This window comes from Quercus robur, chromosome 11 (assembly GCF_932294415.1).
Source record: "Quercus robur chromosome 11, dhQueRobu3.1, whole genome shotgun sequence".
Lineage (NCBI taxonomy): Eukaryota > Viridiplantae > Streptophyta > Magnoliopsida > Fagales > Fagaceae > Quercus > Quercus robur.
This window is the reverse complement of record NC_065544.1, coordinates 9120818-9137605: the sequence shown is the minus strand read 5'-3', so window position 1 is coordinate 9137605 and position 16788 is coordinate 9120818.

Here is a 16788-nt window from a genome sequence, read left to right as displayed (position 1 = left end):
TTGTAACTGTTTCCGTATTGTTAGGGATATTTTACTTGCTCTGTTTTTCTGTATTTAGTCACGGATTCATGTACAGATTCATTCAGTTGTGTAATATACAAAAGTCTTCATTCCAGAATTCTCTCTAGCTTTGGCTTCCTTTCTTCTTCCAATACTTGCTCTCTGTACTTTCTTATATGGTATCAGAGCTTGACCCTTCGTTAATGGCGTCAAATACTACTTCCTCTTCTCATACACGAGAGCTCTCTCCATTGGAAGATCCTGGAAGTCCGTTTTTCCTGCACCATGGTGAATCTCCTGGTGCGATCCTGGTTGTTCAACCTCTCACTGAGGATAATTACCCTAATTGGGCCAGAGCAATGAGGATGGCTCTAGATGCTAAGAGTAAGCTCGGATTTGTAGATGGATCCATCACTGCATCAATGGCAATTACACCACTTGAGAAAAAGGCATGGTCCAAATGCAATTCAATGATCTCTTCGTGGATCTTGAATTCAGTTTCGCCTCATATTACTGCTAGTGTCATTTACAGAAACACAGCCTTTGAGGTCTGGAATGCTCTCAAGATTCGGTTTCTACAAGCAAATGGACCAAGAATTTCTCAACTTCAGAAGCAAATTTCCACCGTGATGCAAGGAGATTCTACAGTGACAAGCTTCTTCACTGATCTTCAAGCTTCTTGGGATCAATTGTTAAATCTGAGGCCTTTGCCATCATGTTCATGTGGAAAATGTACTTGTGGTGTGAATGAGAAGATAGGGCATCATCACCATCAAGATTCGATCATGCAATTTCTTAATGGATTGAATGATTGCTACTCACAGGTCAAGACTCAAATTCTCATGATGGAACCTGTTCCATCTGTGGATAAGACTTTCTCGTTGGTAATCCAGGAAGAAAGACAACGATCTTCCAGTAGTCATGCCACTCCTTCAGTGGAATCCACTGCTCTAGCTGTCCAGAATCAATTTTTCAATCAAGGATCTTTTCCTGGCAAGAATTTCAAAGGGAATGTTGGAAAGGGAAGGCCTATGTGTAGCTATTGTGGAAAGGTTGGGCATGTTAAGGAGAAGTGCTATAAGCTTGTTGGATTTCCACCAGGCTACAAGCAAAAGGGAAAGCAGCTTCCTATGGCTAATCAGGTCATAATGGAGTGTGATCAAGCTCAGAATGAGAATGTGCATCAGAACAACAATTTCTCTTTCACTCCGGAACAGTATCAGCAATTGATTTCATTGTTGAGTTCACATGCATCCAGTTCTGGTATTTCTAATGAAGCAATTCACACAGCCAATTCTGCCCTCTCAGGTATTTCTGATGACCTCTTGCAAAACTCAATATGTTTAAGCATGCAACACTCTATTTTTGCTGTCAATCCTTCAAACAAAACTGCACATAGTCAGGACACTTGGGTTCTTGATACGGGTGCCACAGATCACATAGTTCATTCAGTTGATTTGTTTACTAAAATTACTAGCTCCATAACCACTTTTGTTCAATTGCCTAATGGTGAGAGAGTTGTTGTCACACACATAGGAACCGTTCAAGTAACTTCTAGTTTAATTCTTGAAAATGTACTATGTGTCCCTTCTTTCACTTTCAACTTGATATCCATTAGTCAATTAACCAAAAGTCTATCCTGTTGCTTCATTTTCCTGTCAAATATGTGTTTTATACAGGACCTTTCTTGTTGGAAAACGATTGGAATGGGTAAGCTGCATCATAATCTCTATCTGCTACAATCTTCAGAATCTTGCAAATCTGTTTCCAATGTATCTTCTATCTTAGGATCCATTTTCAATTCTTTTGAAAATAATGTTGTGGATGTTCCTATTACCACAAAATCTTATCTTTGGCATCTTAGATTAGGTCATGTATCAGATGCTAAACTTCAGGTCCTGTGTGATCTTCTCCCTGATGTAAGCACTATACATAGTAATAAAGATTGTGCCCTTTGTCCCATTGCAAAACAGAAAAGACTCCCTTTCCCTTCTTTCAATCATTTGTCTGTTAATGCTTTTGATCTCATTCACTGTGATGTTTGGGGTCCTTTTGCAAAACCTACTCATAATGGTTTTAGGTATTTCCTTACCATTGTTGATGATGCAACTAGATCAACATGGATCTATCTTATGCAATCAAAATCAGAAACTAGACCCTTATTGATTTCTTTTTACAACATGATATCCACACAATTTCACACCAATATTAAAGCTATTAGAACTGATAATGCTCATGAATTTTTCCTAAAAGACTTCTTTGCTAATCATGGGATTATACATCAACATTCTTGTGTTGCCACTCCACAACAAAATTCGGTTGTGGAAAGGAAACATCAACACATTTTAAGCATTGCTAGAGCTTTAAAATTTCAGTCTAATGTGCCTATTTCCTATTGGGGTGAATGTGTTTTGACTGCTGTTTACATCATCAATAGACTGCCCTCTGTCATTTTAGGAAATAAGACCCCTTTTGAGAAACTTTACAATACACAACCTTCTTTTGTTCACTTAAAGGTGTTTGGTTGCCTTTGTTTTGCCTCCACCTTATCTCATAACAGATCTAAGTTTGACCCTAGATCTGTTCCCTGTGTTTTTCTGGGATTCCCTTTTGGTGTCAAATGGTACAAGTTACTCAATTTGGTCACCAAGAAAATCTTTGTCTCTAGAGATGTCACCTTTCATGAGACTGTGTTTCCTTTCATTTCATCCACTTATTCTTCCTCACCTCACTCAAACATCACTTTTCCTCACCTTTTTCCTCCTCTAGATACTTCTAATTCCTCTCAATCTGCTTTGTTTGATTCTGTCATCTCTCAGCCCATTCCTGATCCTGCCTTTCCTACTTCACCTTCTAATCCTTTACCCACTTATTCTTCCCCTGTTACATCTGTTTCTCCATCTGCTTCTAATACTGATAGTTCTAGTCCTCCCATCATTGAACCTACTGTTATTCCTTCACCTCCATCTTTGAGAAAATCCACTAGAGTGTCTAAGCCTCCTTCCTATTTGCAAGACTATAAATGCAGCAACATTATTACTGATCAGTTCATTCATTCCAATCATGCCATCAAGTCTGGTTCAGCCTTCCAAAACTCAGGTACAAAATACCCCTTATCTCATTTTCTTCTTCCACTTTATCTCCATCCTATGCCCATTTTTGCTCTCTTATCACTGCTGTTTCTGAACCCAAATCCTATCAAGAGGCTGTCCAAGATCCCAAATGGCAGAATGCAATGGCTGCTGAGATTGCTGCATTAGAATCTAACCAAACTTGGTCTCTTACTCCCTTACCATCCCATAAAAGGGCTATTGGGTGCAAATGGGTCTATCGAGTGAAGTATAAAGCTGATGGCACAGTGGAAAGGTACAAGGCACGTCTTGTGGCTAAGGGGTTCACACAGCAGGAGGGTTTGGATTTCACTGAAACCTTTTCCCCTGTTGCTAAAATGACCACTGTTAAAACTTTGCTTGCCATATCTGCTGTGAGGGGTTGGCATCTAACTCAGCTGGATGTAAACAATGCTTTCCTTCATGGGGAGCTTCATGAGGAAGTTTACATGCAGCTGCCTCAAGGGTTTCACAGCAAGGGGGAGAATATAGTGTGCAAGCTTAACAAATCCTTGTATGGCCTTAGACAGGCATCAAGGCAGTGGTACTCAAAATTTTCTTCTACTATCCTCAAAAGCGGTTTTAAACAGTCAAGGTCTGATTACTCTCTTTTTACCAAGAAGTTCAATCAGTCATTCATAGCACTTTTAGTCTATGTGGATGATATTCTTATAGCTAGCAATGATGTTCAAGCTGTTGAAGAGCTTAAAGTGTTCTTGGATCAAGAATTTAAGCTAAAGGATCTTGGAAACTTGAAGTTTTTCCTTGGCATTGAAATAGCTAGATCAGATAAAGGCATTTCCTTATGTCAAAGGAAATATGCTTTGGAAGTGCTCAAAGATGCAGGCATGACAGGATGCAAGCCTAGCAAGGTTCCTATGGAACAAAACTTAAAGTTGAGCAAATACCATGGGGAGTTGTTACCTGATCCTGGCATTTATAGAAGGCTGGTTGGTAGGTTGATATACTTAACCATTACCAGACCAGATATCACATACTCAGTAAATAAGCTGAGTCAATTTATGTCAAGACCAAGAAAACCTCACTTGGATGCAGCCTATAAGGTGTTACAGTACATAAAGGGAAGTCCTGGACAAGGTATTCTGTTATCATCCAATTCAGATTTGCACTTAAAGGCATTCACAGATGCAGATTGGGCATCTTGTGTTGACACTAGACGATCAACCACTGGTTATTGTGTCTTTTTGGGTAATTCTCTGGTTTCATGGAAGTCTAAAAAGCAGTCCATAGTCTCTAGATCATCTGCTGAAGCAGAATATCGAGCCATGGCAGTGACTGTGTGTGAGATGACTTGGATATTGGCTTTGTTGAAAGATTTAGAAGTGTATCATCCAAAGCCTGCAATGCTGTTTTGTGATAACCAAGCTGCTATATATATTGGTGAGAACCCTGTGTTTCATGAGAGGACCAAACATATAGAAATAGATTGCCACTTGGTCAGAGATAAGGTTGAGGATAAAGTCATTAGATTGTTTTTCACTCCTACTCATTCACAGCTAGCTGATCTGCTTACAAAGGCACTTAGTGGTCAACAATTGAAGTCTTTACTTGCCAAGATGAACATTGTAAATATTCACAATGCTGATTGTCATCTTGAGGGGGAGTATCAAAATTGTGACTCAGATCAGAAAGCAAGAAAAGGAACGAAGCAGAAAGAAGAAAGAAGTGCAGGGATGAAAATCTGATATAAACGACAGCTTGGCTATGTAGTTTAGCTGTACAGTGTAGCTTAATATAATGCTGTAGTTTAGTGACTTGTAGTTTAGTGATGTATTTAAGTGTGAGTTGTTCACACGTGACTCAGCTGGCACAAGTGTTTGTAACTGTTTCCGTATTGTTAGGGATATTTTACTTGCTCTGTTTTTCTGTATTTAGTCACGGATTCATGTACAGATTCATTCAGTTGTGTAATATACAAAAGTCTTCATTCCAGAATTCTCTCTAGCTTTGGCTTCCTTTCTTCTTCCAATACTTGCTCTCTGTACTTTCTTATACAACAAGAATCCCATATTTCAGGACCAAAAAATAAATTCCTGTTTCTTTCTATAAGGAAAAAGAATTTTTCAGTACCCTACTGAAACCATGATCTTCTCTCTTGCTCCCCTAATTTGAGAATCCCAATTTTGAACAAAAGGAATTATACCCATGTAACAAAAACAAATCCTAAGCAAATGGGTATTAAACTATTAATGAAAATTAAAAAAGAAAAAAAAGAAGAAGATAAAAGAATTAATGAGTTTTTCACATTTCAACATTTGGACATCCAAGTATTAAAAAAATATATGATTGTCAACATAAATGAATACTGTCAAACCCAAATGCATAAACTAATTTAAATGCTAAGAAAACCTAAATACAATAACATTCTTGACATGATTTCATATCTTCATCTCAACACAACGAACTTCATTTTCCACAATTCTAATCAAAAGGACTAAAAGGACAATTACAGTATTAAAGACTACAATCTCCAATATGAGTCAAATTGTTTTAGAAGAAAGAGATGTATTAGTATCCAATTATATAGGATATATAGAAAATTATACATTTAACCAGCATTACTAATCACCTAGCCCCGTTAGAAACATATCAGAAGTATAGCATGCTTGTGCTAGTAATGACCAAGTTTTTAGCAAAGAACTGGAAACCAAAAATCAAATATTCACTATGACAAGTTTCTTAATTTTGAAAACTAAAAGTAGAGATACAATTCTTTTAATCAAACATGTAAGATATAAGCAAACTATACAAACGACAAAACACCAGCAGCAAAAAGCTGCAACACCTAAACAGAGCAATCAACAAACTAAATAAAAACTGGAACCATACTTAAAAATAATCAAACTTTTTTTTATGATAACAGTAACAAGACTTTTATTATCCACTTCTTAAATTGGTCATGGTTGCATATATAGAAGATGATTAAAGAGAATAATGAGGTGGTCAAATTATAATCTGAGATCATAAAATTTTATTGAAAGCATAGCAATGAAAACAATTGATTTAAAATGCCTTGAATCCAAATCTCATTCATCTGTACTAGTTAGCTTAATCCAATGGTTTTTATTTAAGCAAGTTCCATGGACATACATGATTGGCAAAACACGTAATAGAAAATCACTATAAAGATAAGTACCAATCCAAATAAAATCAGTTTCTTTAGATTTAAAGCAGGTTGGGCGTGGGGGTCAGGTGACCATCACAAACATAGTATAATACTTGGGTTCAAACTTAAAATCCCACTACTTGGGTTACCATTGAAGACAACCAACAAACTTTATTAACCTATACTAACTTGTCACTGTGGCACGTTAGTATAGGTTAATAAAGGAGCTACTATGTTATAAGCTTTGGTTACCTATATACCTCTCAAAGGGACAAGTATATGATTTACTTCATCAAGAGACAGAATAAACACTTATGCTCTACCCAATCATACAAGCAACTATGAAACAGAACCTAAATATCATTTACATTTATACCAAATATGATAATGAGATTTCGAATGAATAAACATTAGTAAACCTTTTACAAACAAACAATGCATGTCAATAATAATCTGCTTGTGATTTAAAAATTAAATAAAAGTTGCAATGCTTCCTGCCTAGAATTTCTAAAAGGCTTACATTTTATGATATAATCTTCTGTTTCTCCTTTTCTATGTCTACAGTAATTAACAACGAAACCTTGACTGGAACCAACCAACAAAAAGAATCTTGCTCACCAAATGTAAACCCATAGAAAGGAAAGGTTTTGCAAACCATTCAGGTTCCAACTACTCAAAGGACTTATATTTGTATTCAACCAACATCAACTATGATTGTCTAAAAAGCAGATTTTTATATAAAAGGGCAAAATCAAAACTAATGCCCGTTTGGTTTCTGAGAAAACATAAGCTCCAACTTGCAAAAACCAATAAATAAATAAGAATATATATATATATATATATATATATATATGAAATACGGACTATTTTTTTTACCGAATTACAGGATACCCAGAAAGAAAAGTCATCACAAAATTCCAAAAAAAGAAAAAAGAATCTCCACTGTTCTTCTTCTCTACCCAGTTTCCAGATAATTATACATGCAGATAATGAGACCCATTAATTATTTTTAAAAAAAAAATTACCGTCATATAGTTAAAAATCATGTTGCAATCTTGAGAAAAAAAAATTGCAAAAAATAAAAGAACTCAAAGGAAACAAACAGCCGAGTTGGAAATAAGAGTTTTAAAATTTAAAATAAATTATAAGGAAAGTCACGTCTCGAACAAGAGACCATTTGGGCAAAACACGCGCTGCACACCACTAAGCTAGTGATACACTGAAGATACATAACTAAATATATATTTATTATTTATATATAATAAACATATTTTATTATTATATAAATTATATATTTTTTAATTTATATAAAATATAATAATAAATTATTATATAATAATAAATTATTATATAATAATAAATTATTATATTATAATAAATTATTATATTAAATAAATTACAATTTTTTACTAGCAATTACCATTTTGTCATGCATTTTGTAATTGTACATGAATCAAACACATCTATATATCTAAGTGAGTTAATGAGTGCAAAATATTAAAAATATAATATTAATGAGATATGAAATAAATTTTTTTTTAAAAAATCACATATACACAATAAAAATCACCACACAACTTTCTCAAAAAATAAATAAATAAAAATAATACCACACAACAAAAATTATCACACATTCTATCTTACTAAAAATAAAAATAAAAATGATCATAGCTATTATATATTAAATTTATATAAGAATTTTAATATGTGACTAATTACGTTTACTTTTCCCATCAAAAAAAAAAAAACACTACGTTTACTTTTAAAAAAAATAATATGATAAATTGGATGGTCAAATTCAGAGAATATATATAACCATATAAATACACAACACGTCCATCACGTGGCATTCTTAGATTTGAAGAATGTAATGAAAGGTTCATTTTTGTAAGCGTGAAAAATATATGAAGACACTTGATGTAACTCTAAAAATCTAACGGTAGATTTGTCAAAATTCACATTGAATTAAAAAATATAGCGTTGGGTTCAAGTTACACTTGACGTAACTCTAAAAAAGTGTTGCACCAACCAATAACTTAATATTAAATTCATATTTTGAAAAGCCAACCGTTGGATCACATTTTCTATATGTTCCTAACATGCATGCCAATTTTCATGCCAATCGGATGTAATTTACCATTTGATCTTTAAACTCATCTTTAGGCATTATTTTAAACTACAAAAACTTGAATTTAAACAATTGATTGATGACATGACTATTAATTTTTGATCACCTTGAAATTTGCAAGTATAAAAAATATATGAAGATAATGTAATCTAACGATAGATTTGCCAAAATTTACATCGAATTAAGAAATATAAAGTTGGGTTCAAGTTATACGTGATATAACTCTAAAAAATGTTACATCAACCAATAACTTATTGTTGAATTCATATTTTGAAAATTCAACCATTGGATCACATTTACTATATGTACTTAACATGCATGCCAATTTTCATACCAATTGGATGTAATTTACCATTTGATCTTTAAACTCATCTTTTATGCATTATTTTAAACTACAAGAACTTGAATTTAAACAATTGATTGATGACATGACTATTAATCTTTGATTAACTTGAAATTTTTTAAGCATGAAAAATATATGAAGATAATGTAATCTAACGGTAGATTTGTCAAAATTCACATTGAATTAAGAAATATAGGATTAGGTTCAAATTATACTTTATGTAACTCTAAAAAATGTTACACAAACTAATAACTTATTGTTGAAGTCATATTTTAAAAATCCAACCGTTGGATCACATTTTCTATATGTTCTTAACATGCATGCCAATTTTCATGCCAATTGGATATAATTTACAATTTGATCTTTAAACTCATCTTTTATGCATTATTTTAAACTGCAAGAACTTGAATTTAAACAATTCATTGATGACATGACTTTTAATCTTTGATCACCTTAAAATTTTGTAAGTATGAAAAATATATGAAGATAATATAATCTAACGGTAGATTTGTCAAAATTCACATTGAATTAAGAAATATAGGGTTAGGTTCAAGTTACACTTGATATAACTCTAAAAAATGTTACAATAACCAATAACTTATTGTTGAATTCATATTTTGAAAATCCAACCGTTGGATGACATTTTCTATATGTTCTTAACATGCATGACAATTTTCATGCCAATCGGATGTAATTCACCATTTGATCTTTAAACTCATCTTTTATGCGTTATTTTAAATTACAAAAACTTGAATTTAAACAATTGATTGATGACATGGCTATTAATCTTTGATCACCTCAAAATTTTTTAAGCATGAAAAATATATGAATATAATGTAATCTAACGGTATATTTGTAAAAATTCACATCGAATTAAGAAATGTGGGATTGGGTTCAAGTTACACTTGATATAACTCTAAAAAATGTTACACTTACCAATAACTTATTGTTAGATTCATATTTTGAAAATCCAACCGTTGGATCACATTTTCTTTATGTTCTTAAAATGCATGCCAATTTTCATACCAATAGGATGTAATTTACCATTTGATATTTAAACTCATCTTTTATGCATTATTTTAAATTACAAGAACTTGAATTTAAACAATTGATTGATGACATGACTTTTAATCTTTGATCACCTTAAAATTTTGTAAGCATGAAAAATATATGAAGATAATGTAATCTAACGGTAGATTTTTCAAAATTCACATCAAATTAAGAAATATAGGGTTAGGTTCAAGTTATACTTGATGTAACTCTAAAAAATGTTACACCAACCAATAACTTATTGCTAAATTCATATTTTGAAAATCCAACCGTCGGATCACATTTCCTATATGTTCTTAACATGCATGCCAATTTTTATGCCAATCGGGTGTAATTTACCATTTGATCTTTAAACTCATCTTTTATGCGTTATTTTAAACTACAAAAACTTAAATTTAAACAATTGATTGATGACATGGCTATTATTTTTTGATCACCTTTAAATTTTATAAGCATAAAAAATATATGAAGATAATGTAATCTAATGGTAGATTTGTCAAAATTCACATTGAATTAAGAAATATAGGGTTAGGTTCAAGTTACACTTAATGTAACTCTAAAAAATGTTACAATAACCAATAACTTATTGTTGAATTCATATTTTGAAAATCCAACCGTTGGATCACATTTTCTATATGTTATTAACATGCATGCCAATTTTCATGCCAATCGGATGTAATTTACGATTTGATTATTAAACTCATCTTTTATGCGTTATTTTAAACTACAAAAACTTGAATTTAAACAATTGATTGATGACATGGCTATTAATCTTTGATTACCTTGAAATTTTTTAAGCATGAAAAATATATGAACATAATGTAATCTAACGATATATTTGTCAAAATTCACATCGAATTAAGAAATGTGAGGTTGGGTTTAAGTTACACTTGATATAACTCTAAAAAATGTTACACTTACCAATAACTTATTGTTAAATTCATATTTTGAAAATCCAACCGTTGGATCACACTTTCTATATGTTCTTAAAATGCGTGCCAATTTTCATGCCAATCGGATGTAATTTACCATTTGATATTTAAACTCATCTTTTATGCGTTATTTTAAATTACAAAAACTTGAATTTAAACAATTCATTGATGACATGACTTTTAATCTTTGATCACCTTGAAATTTTGTAAGCATGAAAAATATATGAAGATAATGTAATCTAACGGTAGATTTGTCAAAATTCACATCGAATTAAGAAATATAGGGTTAGGTTCAAGTTACATTTGATGTAACTCTAAAAAATGATACACCAACCAATAACTTATTGTTAAATTCATATTTTGAAAATCCAACCATTAGATCACATTTCCTACATGTTCTTAACATTCATGCCAATTTTCATGTCAATCGGGTGTAATTTACCATTTGATCTTTAAACTCATCTTTTATGCGTTATTTTAAACTACAAAAACTTGAATTTAAACAATTGATTGATGACATGACTATTAATCTTTGATCACCTCGAAATTTTTTAAGCATGAAAAATATATGAACATAATGTAATCTAACGGTATATTTGTCGAAATTCACATCGAATTAAGAAATATGGGGTTGGGTTCAAGTTACACCTGATATAACTCTAAAAAATGTTACACTTTCCAATAACTTATTGTTAAATTCATATTTTGAAAATCCAACCGTTGGATGACATTTTCTATATGTTTTTAACGTTCATGCCAATTTTTATCCCAATTGGATGTAATTTACCATTTGATCTTTAAACTCATCTTTTATGTGTTATTTTAAACGACAAAAACTTGAATTTAAACAATTGATTGATGACATGGCTATAAATCTTTTATCACCTTGAAATTTTGTAAGCATGAAAAATATATAAAGATAATGTTATCTAACAATAGATTTGTCAAAATCTCACATTGAATTAAGAAATATAGTGTTGGGTTCAAGTTACGCATGATGTAACTTTAAAATATGTTACACCAACCAATAACTTATTGTTAAATTCATATTTTGAAAATACAACCGTTGGATCACATTTTCTATATGTTTTTAACTTGCATGCCAATTTTCATGCCAATTGGATGTAATTTACCGTTTGATATTTAAACTCATATTTTATGTGTTATTTTAAATTACAAAAACTTGAATTTAAACAATTAATTGATGACATGACTATTAATCTTTGATCACCTTGAAATTTTGTAAGCATGAAAAATATATGATGATAATGTAATCTAATGGTAGATTTGTCAAAATTCACATCGAATTAAGAAATATAGGATTGAGTTCAAGTTACACTTGATGCAACTCTAAAAAATGTCACACCAACCAATAACTTGTTGTTGAATTCACATTTTGAAATTCCAACCGTTGGATCACATTTTTTATATGTTTTTAACATGCATGCTGATTTTCTTGCCAATCGGATGTAATTTATCCTTTGATCTTTAAACTCATCTTTTATGCGTTATTTTAAACTACGAAAACTTGAATTTAAACAATTGATTGATTACATAGCTATTAATTTTTTACCACCTTGAAATTTTTTAAGCATGAAAAATATATGAAGATAATATAATCTAACGGTAGATTTGTCAAAATTCACATTGAATTAAGAAATATAGGGTTGGATTCAAGTTACACTTGATGTAACTCTAAAAAATATTACACCAATCAATAACTTATTGTTGAATTCATATTTTGAAAATTTAACCGTTGAATCACATTTTATATTTGTTCTTAACTTGCATGCCAATTTTCATGCCAATCAGGTGTAATTTACCGTTTAATCTTTAAACTCATTTTTTATGCATTATTTTAAATTACAAAAATTTAAATTTAAACAATTGATTGATAACATAACTATTAATCTTTGATCACCTTGAAATTTTGTATGTATAAAAAATATATGAAGATAATGTAATCTAACGGTAGATTTGTCAAAATTCACATTGAATTAAAAAATATAGCGTTGGGTTCAAGTTACACTTGATGTAACTTTAAAAAATGTTACACCAACCAATAACTTAATATTGAATTCATATTTTGAAAATCCAACCGTTGGATCACATTTTCTATATATTATTAACATGTATGCCAATTTTCATGCCAATCGGGTGTAATTTACCATTTGATCTTTAAACTCATCTTTTATGCGTTATTTTAAATTACAAAAACTTTAATTTAAACAATTGATTGATGACAAGACTATTAATTTTTATCACCTTGAAATTTTACATGCTTTAAAAATATATAAAGATAATGTAATCTAACGGTAGATTTGTCAAAATTCACATCGAATTAAGAAATATAGCATTGAGTTCAAGTTATACTTGATATAACTCTAAAAAATGTTACACCAACCAATAACTTATTGTTGAATTCATATTTTGGAAATCCAACCGTTGGATCACATTTTCTATTTTTTTTTTTAACATTCATGCCAATTTTCATGCCAATCGGGTGTAATTTATCATTTGATCTTTAAACTAATCTTTTATGCGTTATTTTAAATTACAAAAACTTGAATTTAAACAATTGATTGATGACATGACTATTAGTCTTTGATCATTTTGAAATTTTGTATGCATGAAAAATATATAAAGATAATGTAATCTAACGGTAAATTTGTCAAAATTCACATTGAATTAAGTAATATATTGTTGGGTTCTAGTTACACTTGATGTAACTCTAAAAAATGTTACACCAATCAATAACTTATTGTTGAGTTCAAATTTTGAAAATCCAACCGTTGGATCACACTTTCTATATGTTCTTAACATGCATGTCAATTTTCATTCCAATCAGGTGTAATTTACTATTTGATCTTTAAGTGGGAAGGCAAAAAAATAGAGGGAAATTTAAATGTCTATTGCGGCGGTCCAACCCGCCGCAAAAAGGAGTACATATTGTGGCGGGTCGACCCGCCGCTATATCTAAGTTTAAAGCCGCTAAAACATGTCTATTACGGCGGGTCATTGGCCCGCCGCTGTAGTACGTCGCAAAATATTAAAGCTATTGCGGCGGGTCAATGACCCGTCGCTATATCTAAGCTAAATGCCGCTAAAATAGGTCTATTGCGGCGGGTCATTGGCCTGCCACTGTAGTACGCCGCAAAATACTAGAGCTATTGCGGTGGGCATATAGAACGCTGCAATAGATCTCATGTACAGTGGCGGGCCAAAAAAGCGCCGCAATAGGCAACATATAGCGGCAGTTTTTGCACCCGCCGCAATAGGCCCGCCGCAATTGCTCAATTTTCTTGTAGTGATCACTGAAGAATCCAAAGAGTCTATTAAACATGCTGTTAAAAAGAATGATGAATGTTTGCCTATTTTTGATGAAAGTATTGGTCGTGGTATTCCTGATGGTGTTAATACCTTGATCTATACTATTCTCAAACATTTTGTTCGTACTCCATCCAATATTTCATCTCGTGTTTCTAATTATTTGAATAATTTGAGTTGTCCTACTATGTCTGATTACAGATGGTATCAAAATGTTTTTACTTCCAGAGTGATGCTCTGGAAAGATTGTCATAAGCCTTATTGGAAAGAAAAGTTTATTGACGGTCTGCCTCCTATCTTTGCTCATAAGGTAAAACAAGAATTAATGGGTAAAAATGATTCTATTGATTATGATAATTTGACTTATGGTGATATTTTCAGTACTATTAAAAAACTTGGTATCAATATGTGTAATGATGAAAAATTGCTAAAACACCAATTAAAGAATAAAAGAAAAGCTAAATATGAAATGGGATATTTTTGTGAACAATATAGTTTGCCTCCTATTGCTCCTTCTAGGCAAAAAGGTAAAAAACATGATAAAAGCCATAAAAAATATAAAAAACACAGGAATAACTTTGTTAAACCTAATGAATTTTATGCTAAGAAGAAAAATGTTTCTAAAAAATATGTTAAACAAAGATCAGGTAAAGGTAAATGTTTTAACTGTGGTAAATCTGGACACTTAAGTAAAGATTGTAAAGAAAAACCTGGTAAGTTGAAAAACAAATTTAACATGCTAAATATTGATGATAAAGGGCAAGAAGAGTTATTCAGAATCTTTGAATCAAACAACTCGTCTGATTCTTTGGAAGATGATTTTTCTTCTTCATCTGATTCTTACTATCAATCTGCTGATGATTCTTCTGATTCTCCTAATATTAAAATTGGTTGTAGAGATTCTTGTTGCAATGTTATAAAAATTATTAAAGCTCTCACCAAGAGTGAAGAAGATGAAAAATTAATAATTCAACTAATAAATCAAATTCAAAACCCTGAATTGCAAAAAGAATATTTGGATAGGTTTAAGAAAAATTTGATAAGAGATGAAACTGGTAAAAAACCAAAATCTACTATAAGCTTTGAAGAAACTTTGGAAAGATTTAATAAAAAGAAATCTAAAGAACTAACTGTTAATGATCTCCAATATGAAATTAATATTGTTAAACAAGAGATAGATGAACTAAAACATGAATTTAAAAGCATGAAAAGTGATAACAATAATCTCAAACAAGAATTGATAATGTTAAAAATTGATAAAGATAAATCCGATAATGAACAAGATAAACAAAATGAGCACAACGATGGAGATGAATCCAATCAACAGGCTCTTCTTTCTGATAAAGGTATTCCTGATGCTTTCACTAATTCTTAACTTGCTTTTGTTAATAAAATACTTCATCCAAAATGGTTTACAAAAGTTAAAATTGTTGTTTCTCCTGATTATCATTTCACTGTTATTGCTATGATTGATTCTGGTGCAGATATGAACTATATTCAAGAAGGATTAATTCCTTCAAAATATTTTGAAAAATCTACTGAAAGATTGGTTTCTGCTAATGGTTCTCAAATGAAAATTAAGTGTGAATTGAATAATGCTCATGTGTGCCATGATAATGTTTGTTTCAAAATTCCTTCTGTTCTTGTCAAAAATATGACTGATAAAGTGATTCTTGGTCTGCCATTTATTAATGCTCTGTATCCCTTTCTTGTTGAACATGATGGAATTACTACTGATCCATTTGGACAGAAAGTAAAATTCAAATTTACTTCAAAGCTTGAAATTGATATTGATAATCTGTCTTATAAGAAAGATTCTCCCATAAATGAACTTATTCAAGAACTAGTGATGAGTCCTTACCAATATTTCACTGATGATTTTAAAGGTAATTTTCATAGTACCAAAATGTTAAATACTATCCATTATCCTAACATTATCAATGATTCTTTGCAGGAATCAGACAATGATGCGTGGATAAATACCACCAATAAGTGGGATAATAATAATAATAATATTCATATTTATACCACTAGTAAGTGGATTATTATGGAGAAGAAAAACAAGGGAAAAGTTCCTATACAGGACTATTCTCAAAACAAAGGGTTACCAGCAGGACAACCTTTTAAAATACATGAAGGCGCATCTTCTGGGGTAAAACCCAGTGGATCAACATCCCTTCAAAGAGATGTCTTGGCAACGGTGACATGTCTCGATGGTGATATGCTAATTGCTTTACAAGAAGTTTTGTCAAGAAATTTACAATTCCACAATGGAACCTGTTCAGAATTACCAAATTCTATTAAATTCATCCTTGATAGCCTTCAATTTGCTTTTATTAGAAACCACCATGATCTTTTCCAAAAAACCCTCAGAAACCTTGAAATCCATCTTGTTAACCTTATTGCTCAAAATGGCCTCCCTCAGCCCTTGAGTAGTTCCATCCCTGAGCATGAAATAGTTGCCTTTTTTTTTTGGGGGGAGGGGGGGGGGGGGGGGGCAAGTGTATAAATTTAAGAGACAGAATTTAAATTCTTTTTGTTAATATACATGCTAGTATTTTTTTTTTTTTTTCAAAGGTTGTGTGTGTGTGTGTGTGTGTTGGGGGGGGGGGGGGGGGGGGGGGGTGGTGTGTGTGTGTGGGGGGCATGGCCTCCCTCAGCCCTTGAGTAGTTCAATCCCTGAGCATGAAATAGTTGCATTTCTGCACTGGCTTAGGTACTAATATAGCAAATATCAACTAGTACAATATGAAATTTACTCCCTTAGTTCA